We start from the raw sequence: 18,034 nt of genomic DNA, 5'->3' as shown, positions 1-18,034 counted from the left end.
ACACACACACACACACACACACACACACACAGAGACACACAGACAGTTGGTGCTTATATAAATTAGGGTTGCAAATAAAACACACTACAGAAGACAAAACTCCAGGCTGATAAAATGACTCAGCAGGGAAAGCCACTTATCTACAAAAGCTGAGAGCTATACCCAGAATCCACGTGGTAGTGGGAGAGCACAAACTCTGACAAACTGGATTCCGACCCAGACACCTCCCCACCAGCTGCCTCCAACACCCAACTCCCACACAGTAATGTAATTTTAAAAACTGAAACCAATCAGTAAGAAGAGACCCTGGAGCCCCAGCCCATCCCACAGCAGGGGTATTGCAGCTGGGAAACCTCTTGAGTTTGGAAGTGGACAGCTTCAAAGCTTCAAAGAGTAGGAAAATACAAATCATGCAAGCGTGGAGCTAAATAAATGCCTTCTAATGAGACATAAATCAATATCCTGGAGTTTGCCACAGTGCCTGGTGGGAATCTAAACAGTTAATTTACCCTCCACACTGAGGTCATTTTGAATGCTCACAGATAGAATTTGTCTCCTAGAAAGAAAAACTGTATCACAAAACAGAACAGCCATGCTGGCCTGCCTGTGACTAATCCTTTCCCAGGAACTACTCTCTTCTCTACCTGAATATGTATATGTTTCAGAAGAGGCCTGCAAACATGAATAATGTATGACCTCTGTTGGAGGAAGAGATTCCAGGACTAGGAAAATGTTCTTCTCCTTGGAGGGGTACAGCAAAGCATCCAGAGGGAGCTAGGACCATGATCCTGAGCTACTTTAGTTTACAAATGTTGACCTCAATGCTGGGCATGTGTGATGCAATGTTTCAACCCTTAAGACAACGATACTGACAGAATCTGGAGGAAAGAAGCCTAGGAGACAGTGTTAAGTATGGAAACACTGAATGGGAGGCAAAGCCCACGCTGAAAGGGGAGGTAGCAGTGTTGTCACTCAGAGTAGTGGTAGGATAATTCTGACTTGCATTTTATGTTATTCCATTGTATGTAGTTTGTCTCATTTTATTAAGCGTGAGGCACACCAAATCTGTCAATCACTCTGGTCATGTCTCACACTGCTCCTTTTTGGCACATGCCTGTGTCTTAAAAATCATAGTATTTCAAGCACTCAGCCCTCCTTCCAAGGGGCTCTAGGTACAACCTGGGGAGAGAGAGTCTTTAAGCTAGAGGGTAAGAGGTTAGAGGAGAAAGGATAGAGGCCAACTGCTAAGTCTGTTCTAGAGTCTAGACTACACAGCGGGTGAGATGGAGACCAAGACCGGGTACGGATCACAGAACAGGAGGGGTCACTTGTATGTAGAGCCCTTGGAAATAGGGCTGAGTGCTTGAAATACTATGATTTTTAAAGGCAGATCCCCTGGACACCAACAGCATCTGGGAAGGACCAAGAATCACAGAGTATTAGAATGAGAATTGGTACCTGCATAGCCATCAGAAGCTGCTGTGCGTGTGCATGTGTGTGCCCCTGTGTCTGTGCCTGTGTGTGTGTGCAAAAAGCATGTGAGGAGAAAGTTGTGTTTCCCTATTAGAGCCATAAAGGCCTTCATACACGTGCTCACACACATGCATGCGCATGCACATGCACGCACACACACACACACACACACACACACACACACACACACACAAACACACACAACACTGTCATCCATTCACTCGGTTCTTCACTGTCTCCTTTGATGCTTTCCAGAAATATCAAAATTGCGGGAGAGGGGCAGAATGAGCTGTAACCGGAGTGACTGATAAAATGAACCAAAATACAAACAACCAGGTAACATGAAATCCAAGTAAGAAACACCCTATCTACTCTGCATAAGAGATCACCCCTGTATCCATACTTCGGAGCTGTATTGACTATGGCTCCGCCATTTAACTCTGACATAAGCACCTTTCATAATTTCGGGAAGACTATTTGTAAAACTGGGAAGATAGTTATACTTACCGCCTATAAGTTGAGAGAGTTTTAATTAAGTTAATATCTGCAAGTGTTTTATCACAATGCTCTGCAGATAAAGTGATCGGCAAATTTTTGCTCTGTCACTCTATCTGCCCACGATCTAGTTTTAGTTTGACTGAGAAGCAACTATGGGAAGCCACAAAGTAACTCCCGTGGGCTAAGCTGGTATTGCAGAATACAAAGACAAAAGAGCCCACCTGAAGTCAATAGTCTCATAGGAGCACCAACTGGACAGACACCTGCAGAATAGCCTACTGCAGCACTAGCAGAATAACCCACCGGGGAGACTAAGAAATGGATTTGTCTCTGGCAATGCTGTGGGTAAACCAATCAGCATGATTTCAGGTGATGATGCCAGGAGAAACCTGAGACGACTAAAAGCCTCATCTACCTCCCCCCATTATAGTACTCATAGTTTAATCCTTAACAATACCTGTTTGAAAGACTGAATCATGATGCCTCCTCTCCAGAAATCATTAACCTGAAAAGTTTCCACTGAGGCAGTTAGTTATGACTGGATATTTTTGTGTAGCCCCAAGAACAATGTTTTTCACAGCAAGCCCCAGTAGCTCTGCAAAAACATATAATCACTGCTGGTTCTGGTTTCTATGCCTGACAGATAGTGCAGGAAAAAGAAAGAATCTTTTACATCTTGGAGAGCCTGAAGCTCCAGAGGTCCAGCTTAGCTCTTGGTTTTGATCCAGCGCCTTTCTTAGAAGCCACCAAAGGTTATTATCAAATGGTTTCTGGCCACTAGAGATAGTGTCCCTCCTAAATGTCCTTCCAGTGCATAGCACAGTCACACACTCCACATTACTCACTGGTAGAGATTCTTCACCGAGTGCTCATTGTTAGTCAGGCTGAAATACAGGGCTTTTCTCTTCAGGTCATCTGCTTCCCCTTGGCAGAAGCCCACCTTAGCAGGAAGCTGCAGCTGGACACTGTAGGATTGTTTGGGGCGAGTTCCAAAAACTGAAGACCATTGGCAGGATAGAGAAAGAGGGCATCGGAATCACATTCATCGGATGCCAGAACGGCCTGGAAAGTGTTCAGCTGTGGACAAAAAGGAATTGCAGACACCCTTAAACAAAGAAATAAACAAAAGAAGAAAATCAGAACACAGGTAAGGTGTTCCAATAAGGAGGCGGAGGCCAGATCCTTTTTAGGATTTCCCCATGTTGGTTTTGAACATTATCTCCTTTAGAATCCCCTCTTCAAATTACAAATATAATTTTGTAAACCATGTGTTATTTTTTAAAATCTTTTCTACCAATTTAGATCAATAGTTATATAATGCATAAATGAAACACTGGTTTAAATCTTTAGGATTGCAGGGAAGAGGATGAAGAAGAACTAGTTAGGATATTTGAAAAAGCCATATGAAGGGCCAGAGAGATGGACAGTTAAGGGCACAGGGGTCCTGGGTTCAATTCCCAGCACCTACTCACCCATGGTAACTCACCCCTGCTTGTAACTTCAGTTCCAGGACTTCTGACAGCCTCACACAGACATACAAGTAGGTAAAATGTCCACGAACATTAAAATACAAAAGCCATATGAAAAGCTACTTGCCAAATTACAACGAACGTTTAAAGGGAATTGACTTAGAAGGTGGGTAATTCTCCTTCCATTGGCTACAAGTTCTCAAAAAGTCCAGAGCCAGATGTAGGACACCTCGCTCTCAAGTTGTTGGTCGAGGATGTCACAGAGATGATACCAGAGTTGTCAATTCTCATTGCTCAGGGCTACCCATCAGAATGTGATGGTAAGATCCTATAGCTGATGACACCACACAAATAGGTCAAAGAACTTGAAGAAATCACACAGACCTGCCTGCACAGTACTTAGCAGGAAGCTTCCACCCCTGCTAGCTACCCTTTATGATGCAGAAGATGCTATGCAGACTATTCTCACTCCACTGTGACTACTCGGGGCTATATAACAAAAGCCCTGGCAGGATGTACTCATGGATGTGCCATGAACGGCAGGAATGTTATGAGGATCACCAATCACTTTCGGGGTGGATTTAAGGTCTGCACTACAAGAGGAAACTTTTGCCTGGCATTGTAAATCTGGTCAAGAAACCATGGCAGAGAGGCTCATAAGCCCTGGGAGTGAACCATAACTACTATTTTCTTAAATGGATATATAGTATCAAACTATACCAGTTACAAGCTCATAGATTAACACAGCTCTCGGTGGTCATTGGGGGAGGATCTTCATACAGTGGATGGTAGTTAATACACATTCATAACTAGTCCGAACTCTCTGTGGAGAGCTCAGCCACAGATGCTCCCACCATATCAAGTTCCCTCAACGCTCAGGGAATAATGGAAAGAAAAGAGGTGGAAAGAGTTTAAGAGCCAAAGGTCGGAAGGAATTGGGTCAAAACAATGACATGTGCTCATGATATGGTCGTTGAACTCCCAAACTCAGTGCAGTTGGTGTCCAGCAGAAGAGCAAACCACTCAACATTCCAGCACGGATGTGGTAGGGCACTGAAGCCCCTGCCTGCAGCGGAGAAGATTCTGACAGTTGAGAACTGCTAGGAGAGGGTTTTCTTTAGGGGTGTGGTCCCTAGTGAGTGGACCATGCTGCAGTGTTGGCCCCTCACCCATGAGTAGGCTTCACTGTATTCAAGGGATTCTTAGAACAAATACAGGGGGTGAAGTGGATATACTGAAATATACTGTATCAATGTATGAAATTCTCAACAAATAACATTAAAACAGTGTATTTAAAAGTGTTAAGGTTGTAAAGCTTCTCCAGTCCAAACTCTTTTGAGAGTTCTGGACAAGGAACAAAATTGACTTGCTCATTCCTGTACCCTCAGTTTTTATTTTGTGTCTCAACAGCTTTCACATCCATATATCATATTAGCATCCATGCACGCACCCACCCATGCATCCATCCATCTATGCATCCATCCATCCGTGCATCCAACCATCCATGCATCCATCCATCTATGCATCCATCTATCCATCCATGCATCCATCCATTTATGCATACATCTAGCAGGCATCCAGCAAGCCACGCATCCATCCATCTATGCATCCATCCATCCATCCATCTATGCATCCAGTCAGCATGCATCCAGCCAGCCAGCTATGCATCCATCCATCCATCCATCCATGCATCCAGCAAGACATGCATCCAGCCAGCTATGCATCCACCCATTGCCTACTGCAGGCAACACTCAGTCAGGAAGCAGCTGATCAAAAGGCATCCTTACTGATCTTGAAAGGAGAATTATACGAATTCTAGGTTTGGAGATACAAAATTAAAAGAATAAACCCCAAAAGGCCATAGACCCAGGGCTAAGCCCTGCAGCCAGGACTAGCAGGCCATAAAGATAAAGGAGCACAGGAAACACTGTCCAGGCAGGACTAGCAAGCCATAAAAATAAGGAAAAGGAATGCAGGAACCAGCCTGAGTTAATGGGACTGATTCATGGGACATCTGGCAGGAAGACATCTCCCCCTAACACTCAGGGCCATATCTCAACTAGGTGTCCTCCGGCCCCTGATAAGCCCCTGACTTCTAGCACGTACTCTCTCTGCTTTGTTCTCACTGCTATGTTTGAATGAGCCAATTGTATGTAACCACGCCAAAACCCCCTAGCTTTCTCTATATAACCCTCTGACTTTTCAGTTTCGTGGTCGACACCTCTGTCTCCTGCGTGAGACACGTGTTGGGCCGGAGCTTCGTTATTATTAAACGACCTCTTGCTTTTACATCAAGACCGGTCTCTCGTGTTACCTGGGGTGCCCCATCCTGAGACTAGAGCGAGGGTCTTACAATCTCACAGCCAAACTCCCTTTCCTCTTCAATCTCTTTACAACACGAGTTATCTTGTCACATTGCAGATGAAGAAAGAGATCCAGGGGCTTGCTTAAGGTCGGGCAATGATTAATGGTGGAAGCTAGCCAGATCCAACAGCTCATCCTGTGCAATAGACAGTCACCTGAACTCTACCAAACAAGCCATTCCAGGACACATGCTCTGACCCAATCTCCCTTCCCTGGTTCAGCTCCACTAAGCCCTCCATACAGTGTTTAAGGGTCCCCACTCCTACTAAGTGCTTTGATGCTGTGTTCATATTTCCCTGTACCAAGAAAATCCTAACCAGCAAGCACTGCCTCCTGGGGGTCGAGGACTGTGATTCCCTGTGGAACCCCTTCCATTCTTCAGCACCCACTTTGTTGGTTTTCCAGTATGTATTTGGCTCCTGTTGGTTGTCTGGTTTGGCTTTGGCCTCCACTCACTAAACCATCTGAATATTAATTCATCGGGGTTGGGTACCCGCTAAACCACATGTTTGATGCTGCAGTCAGGACAGAGCCAAAAAACTATGCCCCAAGAGCCTGAATTATAGGAGAGAGAAACAGCCAGGACTGGAATTTTAGGAGAGTGACTGGGGACAGGCATGGTGGCAGAGGCCACAGAAAAAGGAGAGTGTCCAGGACATCAGAGTGGGGGTGGGGTAGCATCACAGTGGCAGCCAATGAATGAAGATAAACATTGTGGGAGCCAAAGCAGACCTAGATGAGAGTTGGAGTCTGAATTAACACCAGGGTGACTGTGGAATTACTCCCTGATATTTCGTTTACTGAGTTTCAAAGGGACCTTTTCTGCCATTACCACCTTCTTCCACCAAAGAATTAGTTAAGGGATGCTCCACTGTCTTAGACTCTGTAGTTGGCTTCTCTCACTAGATCATATATGTTTTACAATTTAATAGGGAACTGGGGAGACATTTCTCTTACAAATACTCACTTTATAAAGAAGGTGGATGACAAGAAGGAAAAGAAATCACTTATTGGTATCATTTTGGTCTTCATTTTGCTAAACAAAACAAACGGACACAGCAAGAACCTCAAAACTGAATACAAGGAATGAATGTGTCCTTGTGTTTTTTTCTGTCTTGTTCTAGAACATCTCAAATGTCACTTTTACCTTTCTGACACATAATGCTAAAGTACAGCTTTGAGGTTTGGGTAATAAGACAAAGAACTGCAGATATTAATATGGTTTCAAGAAAAAAAAAACTCTGTAGCTCCTCTGTATTCTCTAAATGGAAGCGTCTGCTTACCTTCCTTGCTTTTCAAAAAAAAAAGTTCATGAATTCAGTCCCCACATTCTACATTTGTTGCAGCTGTAGTCCTCAATTATGTCATCAGTGGGGCTTGACCCTCCCCAGAAAGGTCAAAACCTCTAAGTACACGCACAACATGCGTCATCCATCATCAGTCAGGGTAGGGCCAGAGGCTGCCAAAGCTTTATTTCAGTCACAAGAAAGTTCAAGTAGGAGATGAAAAGCTGAACTAATAATCCCATCCTTAAATAACCAACTGTGGAGGTTCCTGATACGATGGCCACAATCAACATCACAAGATAAGGGAGAACCAAGGTTCTAAATTTAGAGAAATTCCATGTGATAAGGGCTGTCTACATGTGGAGATCAGAAGGCAGTGGGGAGGAGGTCTGGGGAGAAGTGAGGAGGCTGTGATGGGAGAGCCCGACTTTTAACCTGGAGATCTGCACATGTAGTGCCTTATTTGCTCTATGTCTCTTCTGTGTCACCTTTGGGCGAAGCACTCACTTCAGATGGCAAGTTTTTCATTTCCTCATCTCCACTAAAACAGGCAAATAACGGAGGAGAAAACAACAAAAACTTCCTTTTAATATAGTTTATGATCCCAAAGTACATTCCGGAAGAGTTGACCTGCTTGAAATCTGCCACACATGAACCCCTTGTCAGGGCTACAGACTTCCACACAGAATCACTAAGAGGCCACTCCATAGGCCCTGAAGAGCCCCTCCTTAGAGACACCTTCTGTCTGACTCTTTTCCAAAGGGAAAGGCCCTCACATTCCCAGAGACAAGTTTTCCAAGAGTCCTCCACACAGGTTCTGAAAGTAAGCCCTCAGTTGCACTGCCAAAACCTGTACAAGAGTCATGGCCTCCCAACTTCCCCAAAGAGAAAGAGAGAGAGCCAGCTAAGAGAGGAGCTCGCCACAGGGTGGGGAGCAGGGCAAAGAGGATCAGGTCAGAGTTGCCCAGCTGCAAGGTCTCCAGTTTCCTGTTCAGACAGAAAACCAGAAGGCTTCTCAAACATACCATCCAACAAGGGTAAAACATCAACCAGCAGAATGTCATCTTTACAACAAGGGATTTATCTATCCAGCCTTACCAAAATGATAACAAAATAAGAAATGAGGTGATTCCTTCCTGGGGGACAAAGTTCAATGCTCAGTCTTCCTTAAGAACAAATTCTCTGGAGGTGTAAGGCCACTGATTCTGGCCTCCAATGTTTGGTGTGAACACCAACCACCACTTTATATGTTATTTTTTCCCCATTCCCATGGGGACACTGATGTGCTTGGGGTGTTCCAAATTCACCCCGGTACTGCAGAGTCAAGAGAATGCCTAATGCTTTCATGATGGCATAGTGTATCCTCCTTCATATGTAGTCTTCAAGGACACCTAAGCAGTTTTCTTCAACCCATTTTCATATATCTAGTTATTCTCTATCTCTCTGTCTTCACTGACATGTGGTAAATTACACACATGCCCTTTCTGTGGACTCTAGTTCCATTAATTAAAAGCTCCAGCTAAATCCAAAGTTCTTGATCAACAACGGTCACCTCTGCACCAACTCAACACCCACCATTCCATGTTAAAGCGTCCAGGGACCAGCTGTGATGCATACTATTAGCTGTCAATCTGACAGTATCTACAACCATCCAGGAAATAGTCACCAGGCATGTCTCTGATAAAGTATCTTGATTAGATTAATTAAGGAGGGAAGACCCACCCAAAATATAGACACCACCATTCCCTGGGCTCAGGCTTGCACTGCATATAGAGAAGAAAGAAAGCTTAGAAACAACAACCATCTTTCTCTGCTTCCTGACTACAGATACAATGTTTCCATCCTTTTCTGAAGCAACCTTCACGCTCCCATCCTTCTCCCAGGATGCAGCCCAGACTAGGGCAAGCTCCGCTACCTCTCACACTCAATTCCCATTCCTGTGGTCGGTCCTTCCAACCCAAATGAAATTCCTCATCAACAAAAACCTTCAACATACTATCTAACTCAGTTCTAGATAACACCCTCCTCCTCAGTGAGAACACAACAGCCTTCCCCTGACACCAAAAACACACAGAGCAACAACGACAACAACAACAAAAAAACAAAACAAAACAAAACAAAAAAAACAAAAAACAAAACAAAAAAAAATACGGTACCCATCATTACTCAGATCTTCCGGCCATAACCTCTTTTCTCTATGAAGTGACAGTTTAAGAAATCTCAGATTAACTAAATGAACAAACACTTTATTTGTTCATTTTTTTTAATGCAGTTGCACCATGCCATTCTTGCATGCCAGGTAGAACACTCTGTCATACCCAATGTGAACATCCTGGAGGGAATGAAGAGAGCAGAAACATTTCACACTGTAAAGATATTATTCCTCTGATGTCATTTCCAGTGCCTAATATTAATATTACTATACCAGATGTAAGAAAACTATGTAGAGATCACAGAATCTTCCAGGCAAAGAAGATTGGTGTGTGCCAAAATCTACCTCAAATATAAAAAAAAAAAATCTAACAAAGCAAGAGTTCAATCCCAGGGCCTTCAAAGTATTCAGAAGAGCCTTCCACAGGAGTAATTGAAAACACATCCTGTGCTCAAAACCTTATCGAACGGAACAAGTCCTGAAGCCCATTCAGCCTATGGCAATATCTGAAGAACAATATGGATGTTTGGAAAAGTTAAAAGACAAGAAAGCCACAGAATTTTCCCCACCAAATTCCCCTACAAAAAGATAAGAAAAACAAAGGGGAAAAAACCCAAAACAGTAATTTGGAAAACCCTCCATTTAAAAAGTACTTATAGAGAGGGCCAGAGAAGGCTCAAAAGGTAAATAAATCCCTTGCCTTGAAATCCGAGTTCAGTTCCAGGAACCCATGTAAAAGGAGAGAACTGGTACTGGGAGGATCTCCTCCCAATCTCTGCATGTGCACCCTGCTACGTGCACACATAAATCATACAAAACCACATACCATACATGTCCTACACACATACCATACACACACCCCACATATATATCATGTACACACAAGTGGCCTCAATTCAGTATGCACATACCATACAAACACCACACACTCACACACAACATGCACACACCATATGCATATAAACACACCATACAGACACACACAAGCACACACATCATGCACATACACACATCATACACATAAACCATACATAGACAACACATCACACACACATATACAAACACACACATAATGCACAAATGTAGACATACATACACATGAACATGCAGACACACAATTTCATATACAGCATAAACATAGATTATTTACATACACACAATACATAGACATACATATTCACATGTAGCACATAAACATATACATACACATACATGCACACACACACAGAGAATAAAATGAAATAAAACAAAAAAAAAACCAAGTCCTTACATAAAGGAGTTCTACCACAAGATCGTTACATGGCAGGAACAACACATTGCCTTGGTTAATTCTCATGACAACCCTAAGAAGTCAGCACTACCATGTCAATCTACAGCTTAGAAAATGAAGACTGAGGGCTTGTGTCTTCCAAGACCACTGCTGCAAGTGTTTTCTGCCTTGTTCCTGACTTCACAAGTACCTGGAAGGTGTAATGAAAGAATTACTGTGCCTATGGGTGTTGCTCATTCATGAAGGACTTACTTAGCTAACCTTCATGAGGACTTGTGTTCAAGTCCCAGAACTGCAAAATTGAAGGAAGAGCTGGGAAAATGGTTCAGTGTGAGGAGTTGCTATTCAAGCATGAGCACCTGAGTTTGATCCCTAGAATACACACTGAACAAAAACAGTCATGGTGTCTGTCAGTCCCAGATCTGTAGTCCCACAGGAAGGAAGGCAGCTCCGTGAGCCTCGTCACCCAGCAATCAATCCTGGCTTAGCTGCTGAGTACTGGGTCAGAGGGAGGTGTGCCTGGAAATGATTTGAAAGGGAGCTGGATAGAGTGCTCAGCAGGTTAAAGGCACTTACTTCGGAAGCCTGATGACCAGAGCTCAATTCCCAGACCCCATGAAGGAGGATTAGCAGAGAGCTGACTCTGAAGTTGTGCTGTGACTACCACAGTGTCAAAGCATGCACACGTACGCAGAACAAATAAATAATTTTTAAAAGGTGGATAGTGCCTAAGGAATGACACTCAAAGTTCTTCTCTGGTCTGCACACACATGCATCTCCACACAAATGTGAGCCATGCATGAATGTCTGTGTGTGCCTGCACATGCGCACACATGCACAGACACACACAGAGACACAGGTACCGCATGCACGGACACCAAAAGGAAACTGTCAAAGACTGTTTCTAATGAAATGTTGCTAATGAAATGAGAATCCTAAGTAGTAAACTCATCTCTCTGGGGCTGTAACCTTCATGTCAAATAAACACTAAAACACTTGGGACCCACCGCAGCCTCAAGACCCCGGAGCCTCAGTGCAAATGCTTCTTGCTCTAATTTTTGTTTTTGTTTGTTTGTTTTTTCTGTTGCAAGAGGCTAGCTAATTCAGCTGAATTTTCCTTGGGAGCAGCAGAGCAGTAATTTCAAAGTGAGGTTATCATCAGAAGCATCCTTCACAGCAACTTAACTCCAGTTCACACTTCCTTTGAATATGGCTCCAAGAACTGTCCTAGCACCAAAGCCACAATGAACACTAAAACGCTAACCTTATTTATTAGATGTCTTCAGAAAAAGCGCAGCGATTGTTACTGTAACTACTTATATGATTCATGTACAGAAAATGGGTCTTGCATGAAAAGTGTAAGAAAGGGGAAAAGTATGTCTTCTAAGGTGACTTTGCCTCACTTAAGGCAGATTTGGAAATTATTTTCTCTTCTGTGATATAAACAGTAATTACTGTGCTTATCCTGTGGGACTGTGTTGAGAAGACAGTATAAAACAGTCCTGCAAGAAGGTAAGGAGAGGGGGGCAGAGGGATGGCTCCCTGGTTGAGTTCATTGGCTCTTCTTCCAGAAGACTTTTGTTCATTTCCCAGCACTCACATGACAGCTCACAACTGTAGGTAATCCAGTCCAGGGTATTCCACGGGAACTGCATGCAACGGTGTGTAGGCATATGACCCATGTGCATAAACACAATTTTAAAAATTTAAAGAGAAGTCTGATGGTGTGAACAAACAGACTATTTAACAGTTGTCTAAGTAGTTTGCCCTTCAACCCTTACTAAGTTCACCAGAAAGACTGTGGCTCAGCCTGCACTCTGGGTTCAGTTCCCATCAAATGGGTAGGTTGTGATGCTGCACACCCACTATCTCAGCACAGGTCAGTCAGGTCAAAGGATCAGAGATTCAAGATCATCCTCCATTATGAGGTTTGAGGCCAACCTGAGATGCATGGCGGGTGGGTGGGGGGATCAAAAGCAAAACAAAAGGAACTACATAAACGTCAGACTCCCCCAACTTCGAATCGTTCAAGGCTGCCTACTTCCAGGAACCAATTGCAGTCCTCAGAGGGGACAACGTCTCTACCCTTGAGTGCTCCTGCATCAGATCCCAACACCCTGCTCTTCTGAAAGACACTGTGCCTGCCATGCCCCTAGTACATTAACCTCCAGCACATAGGCTGATACATGCTCTGCCTTCTATCCTGGAGAAATTGCTTGCTCACTGAAACCTACTCAAATGGAATCCCTGAATCAGGATGGGTTAGGAGGAAGCTCTAGCTGGAGAGTCTACCATATTACCACAACAAAAGGTTATCAATGGTGTTCCTACTAAATGTAAGAGAGGCCTTTCAGAGTAAGAGCATTCCGCTCAGAATCTATGTCTATTTCAGTGCCGATATAAGGAAAATGTGTAAAAACAGTTTCTGAATTAACATATCGACTATGTTTAGATAGAGATTATATATGATATATATAACTCTCTGCATATATAACCCGAACCCTAACCCCTTACTCCTAACCCTAACCCCTAGCTCCTAACCCTAACCCTGTGACATAAAGTTTTTTAACATTACAGGAGAAGTTGGGAAGGCAGCACACCCTATGAAGTGCTTGCTGTGCGTGCATGAAGTCCTGATTTGAATGGCAGCACCCAGATGAAAAGCAGATCGCTGCAGCACACTTGTAATCTCTGCTCTGGAGAGAAAAACAAGCGGATCCCTAGGGCTCACTGGCCAGCAAGCCTAGCCTAACTGGGGAGCCCCAGGTCCCAGAGAGACCCTGAGTAGAAAGACAAGATGGCTCCCAAGCAAAGACATTTAAAGTTGACCTCTGGTTCACACATGCATATGCACACATGTGCATGCACACCCACACTCTCACTCATAAATGAAAAATTGTAAAAAAAAGACCGTAAGAAAATAGAAATATTAGAATTGGTGACCTAGTTGCTTGTATTAGAAAAGTTTATTTTTTTCCACTATAAGCTTGTTATACATGATATTAGATGAACGTTTTAAAAAGCATGTATGAATGAATGACTGAGCGAAGGAAACTTAACAGTGGGGACTGTCTTCTCTAGCCCTCTAGCTGGCTGGCCTGCCCCAAGGAGGCAGTGTTTGAGTGAAGGTATTCTGTTGAACTGTAATTGAGATGTCAAACCCAAGGCATTACAAGGCTAGTCAGTAAACAAAACTGGATGTTAACCTGTCAAGTAAAAAACTGTAGCTTCAAACAATGTTTATTTCTCCATCTCTGCTGGTGCAGGCTTTAGGAAAACATGTCTCTTCCTTCAAGTTCACAGAACAAACCCAGCCACTGTCAGTGACAGGAACAATGGGCAAGCTCTTAGGGAAGACATCACTTCTGTAGCTCAGAGGCTCTAGGGGAGTTAAAGCAAACACAGATTTGCTCCAGGTCTATGGCATTTTACACCCAGGTGGAATTTCACAAGAGGACTCTGTCTCTACCTACACCAGGAATGAGGCCATTTACCCTCACCCACCCATACCCGCTTCACATGTTGCCAAGACCAAAGCCAGAGCAGAGTTGGTGTTTTCTCCAGGGAGACTGCAAAGCAGGCTCCTGCAGACAGAAGAATGTAAACTGTTACAAAGGCAATGTGGAGAAAGCTACAAGGAACTTCCTAAGAAGTTCATGGCATGCTTGCTCACTCTCCTGTGATGTCAGCTAAGGCTGTGCAGTGTTTTGACACATTAAAAAGTGTTGGCTTTGAAGAGGTGGCTCTGCAGTTAGGAGCACCTTGTAGTCCTTTCAGCATGCTAGCTCAAATCTCTGTATCCATTGTCAGTCAAGCAGTTCACAACTGCCTGTATGTAACAACTCCAGCTTCAGGGGGCCCAAGCCCTCTTCTGGCCCTACCAACACAAGCAGACACAGAGAAAGACAAACACACACACACACACACAAACACACAAACACACACACACACACACACACGAATAAAATAAAAACCTTATAAAGCATTTTATAGTATTGATTATAGTAAAAACGTCATGGGAGCAACCTTAATGACCACTAGGAAGGGTGAGATTTTATAAGGTTGTAATAAATGTTACAGAAATACACTGACCAGAGCATACTATACAGCAGAACAAGCAAGTGAAACAGTAATATGGGCACTGTGGACCCACTGTTGTCAACGGCAACAATATGCTAAAGAAATAACTAGAAATGTACACACGAACCTAAGGTTATTTTTGGTTTCTCCAGACAGGGTTTCTCTGTATTCTGTCCTGGAACTCACTTTGTAGACCAGGCTCCCTAGAACTCACAGAGATGTGTTTGCCTCTCTGACCCTGCTGGGATTGAAGGAGTGACACCACACCCAGCTCATACAAAAAAAAAAAAAAAAAAAAAAAAAAAAAAAAAAAAAAGGTGTTCCTTTTAAATTTCCCAAATTTTGACTTTTTTCGATGAATATATTATTAGAAATATTTGTGTACTTATAGGTGATTCCAGAAAACAGAAAAAACCTGTCAAGTGCCTTAAGTTCCCTCAGGGTCTTTGGTATCTGCACCTTACTCCCTCATTTTACTAAGTGATTTTCTTAGTGTTGAGGAGCAGAATCAAGGGAATGCCTCCTAGCCAATGCCTTAGTTTCCGGTTCAAGCCCAACCCTCCTGTTTATTCAGCTGCAGAGTACCCCTCACTTACCTCTCCAGACCATGCAGCCCTAAGCCTGTCCTCCTCCTAGGGGCCCACTTGCTCCCAGGTGGCCAGGAAGAAGTGGGTAGGGGAGAAGCTGAACCGGGTCAGCGGGAAGCCTGTGCACAGGTAGCAAGCAGCCAGACTCAGCACAGCCCAGGAGGTGTCCTCCACACAGGATCCGGCCACTGCTGTGACTCGAGTGGTTGTCAGCCAGGAATGGGGCGATGGCTGGGAAGTCAGTAGGAAAATCATCAACGACATATTAAGTCTCCCTGGGTAAGTCCTGGGTGGAGATGATGCCATTGATGCCCACCTACAAGAAGACCACAGGGCGGTGAGACAGTTCAGCAGGTAAGGGCACTCTGCCATCAAATCTGACGACTTGAGTTTTAGGACCCGACAGAAGGTGGGATTAAAAAAAAAAAAACAAAAACAAAAAAACAAAAACAAAAACAAAACTGGTTGTTCTCTGCTCTTCACACGCATGAGGTGGCACGTGAATCCCGCCCCACATAAACATTTTTAAAAGGGCAAAACAGTAGTGCTCAAGTCCCAAGGGCAACCACGAGTCGAACGCACCTAAGGTCCGAGTTCTACTCGAGTCAAGAAGACTCCCTCCTCTTTGCAGGTTGAAACACATCCAGGGTAACAAACTCAACTTTGGCAACAGTGCTCAAGTGCACTGCCACCCACAGGTGCGGCCACTCTTGAACCCGCTCATCTTTCTCCACCACTGCACACCTTAGATTGCGATGCCTGCTTGCACAGCCTCCCACCGCCCCTAAACACAAACCTCACTAGCAGCCTCAACTTCATCTTCCTGCCTAGGAAGTCGAAGTAGAGGGGGACGGTTCCAGCTCTCACTTGAAATGATCCTTATTCCTCCACAGTAGGGATCAAGAAGCTGCAGCGCCACTGCTAAGCCCGGTCCCCAGCGGCGATGACAGTTAAACATGGAGGTTAGTTGCTCCACACCCTGGGAAGAAACTACGACCCCACACCAAGCCACGCACCTCTGGGAGCTGAACTTACGTAGAGGTTGCTGAACTGGACACCGCAGAAGCGTAGAGGTACTGCTAGCTTCACAGCCGCGGAGCTTTCATCGTTGCCCTCCCGAGGCAGCAGGTCTCCCCACGACTCCCCGTAAGGAAAGAGCTCTTCAGGATGCAGAGCCCGGGTTCTGGACAGCAGCACCAGCACCAGGAGCAGCGATAGCAGTGATGGCGGTACCAGCCGCCTGGCTGTCAGGTCCCAAGACATGCTCACTCCTCCCTAGCTCTGCCCTCCAAACCTCGAGTCTCTGCAGGCCACAGCGCCCGCCAGACGCCAACGCGGACCTTCGGTCCGCAATGCGGGCCCAACCACCGCACTGATTGGCTACAGCTCTCGGCCACTGACCAATCAGCGAGTCTGAGAAAGTTTGCCAGCGTCCACTAAAACTGGTTCTCATTAGGTTTTCTAAGACTGCTGTAGTTTGGTGGAGCAGCCAGCCTGGGAAGGTGAGATTATTGGCCAGATCTGGTCTGGGCTGTCCCAACTACTCCTGGGCTACCCACAACTCTCCAGTATGGGTTATGGCTCTGCAGGAGGTGACCTCATGGGCTGGAGTGACACTAGGCGCGCGGGCAGCTGTAGGCTGTAAGCAACTGTGCGCGCTAGGTTGGCAGAGCGAGGGAGGGTAATAAGATTACACACTGGAGTGTGCTCCCTGCCCTGGCGTCCCGGGTACCCCTCTTGCAAGAGGCCAGGCCCTCTGATAAAGATTCAAAGGAGCTTCGTCTCTATCCCGGGACTGCTCCGCCCCACCCACATTTCCTGCTGAGAAGCATGGCTTTGTGAAAGGCTGACTCCCAAGTTCTATCCCCAATCACTGACTAACCTTTCGGAGGACATTGCCACCCTCTGAAATGTCCTCCCCAGCTGTTTACCTTCCCTGGGGCAAACCACCCCAGCACAGACTGTGAATCCCACTTTCTGTGACACCATTCAATTGGAGCCTGGAGTGAAGCTGCCTGTCGCCAGGGCGGGACAACTGAGTGTTTTCTCCCAAAGCCTGGAGGCTACACTAGCAGGAGGCCACAGAGTCCCAGCTGCCCTGTAGGCCTGGAAAACCTCACAACCTGGAAAGCAGCTGCACCTGTGTTGGGGAACCCCATCCACCATAAACATCCCCTCTGCTCTCCACCATAAATATCCCCTCTGCTCTAAGCCTCAGGAGCCAGATGAGATTTTATTACCATTTTATTATCAGGAGCGTGAAATTTCTCACATACAGCCAGTTTTCTCTCAGCTAGGCCCACCCCCCACGGGCTCCTTAGAAGCAAAGGTAGTTTTTAAAAAAGCCTTAGAGATACTTTAAAGGACTCCCAAAACCAGCTTTCTCGTTGTGTTTATTCCCAGCCATGTAATTCTTAATTATTTATATATTATTTAATATATTTCTTTATTATTTGGCTCCAAGGGGCCAAATACTAAAATCCTTGAAGATACCAGACTGACAGACTCCGAATCAACAAAACAGAAAAGGGCCAGAGCAGTTTGTCCCCCAAAGCTGGAGAGAGCTATGTTTTCTCCCTCAGAAAACAAACTGAAGCTTGCACTTTTTTTTTCTCATTTGCCCCCCTGTGACCAAGTATTTACATTTTGCTGAGGACAAAATGGTGTCTCAGAAGCAGGAGGCGATTTGACTTGTCCAAAGTCACCTTATTTACTCTTCCACCCACCATGCATTCTGCCTCTGGCTCAACACCCCTGGCTCAGCATCCCTTCATTCAGCATAACAATAGCTCTAACATTGACTGGAGGTCTAGCCTACAAATTAGAGGCAAACCAAAATCCAAGATGGAATCCCC

At 44.9% G+C, this 18,034-nt stretch overlaps 1 long non-coding RNA gene across 2 annotated transcripts; it reads right to left on the bottom strand.

The window, feature by feature from the left end:
• Positions 1–2,503: 2,503 nt before the first annotated feature.
• On the bottom strand, positions 2,504–16,317 carry LOC116892967. 2 transcript variants are annotated; one of them, XR_004386989.1, is made up of 3 exons: positions 16,215–16,317; positions 15,189–15,495; positions 2,504–3,048 (listed from the first exon to the last, which is right to left on the bottom strand). It is a non-coding gene; the product is annotated as an uncharacterized LOC116892967 (long non-coding RNA). The 2 variants fall into 2 exon arrangements; XR_004386988.1 differs by having other exon boundaries at positions 15,189–15,410; positions 16,215–16,304.
• Positions 16,318–18,034: the final 1,717 nt, after the last annotated feature.

The sequence above is a fragment of the Rattus rattus genome, chromosome 2, assembly GCF_011064425.1.
Source record: "Rattus rattus isolate New Zealand chromosome 2, Rrattus_CSIRO_v1, whole genome shotgun sequence".
NCBI classification, from domain to species: domain Eukaryota; kingdom Metazoa; phylum Chordata; class Mammalia; order Rodentia; family Muridae; genus Rattus; species Rattus rattus.
The sequence above is the reverse complement of the archived record's forward strand: the minus strand, read 5'-3'. Positions and strand labels throughout refer to the sequence as shown.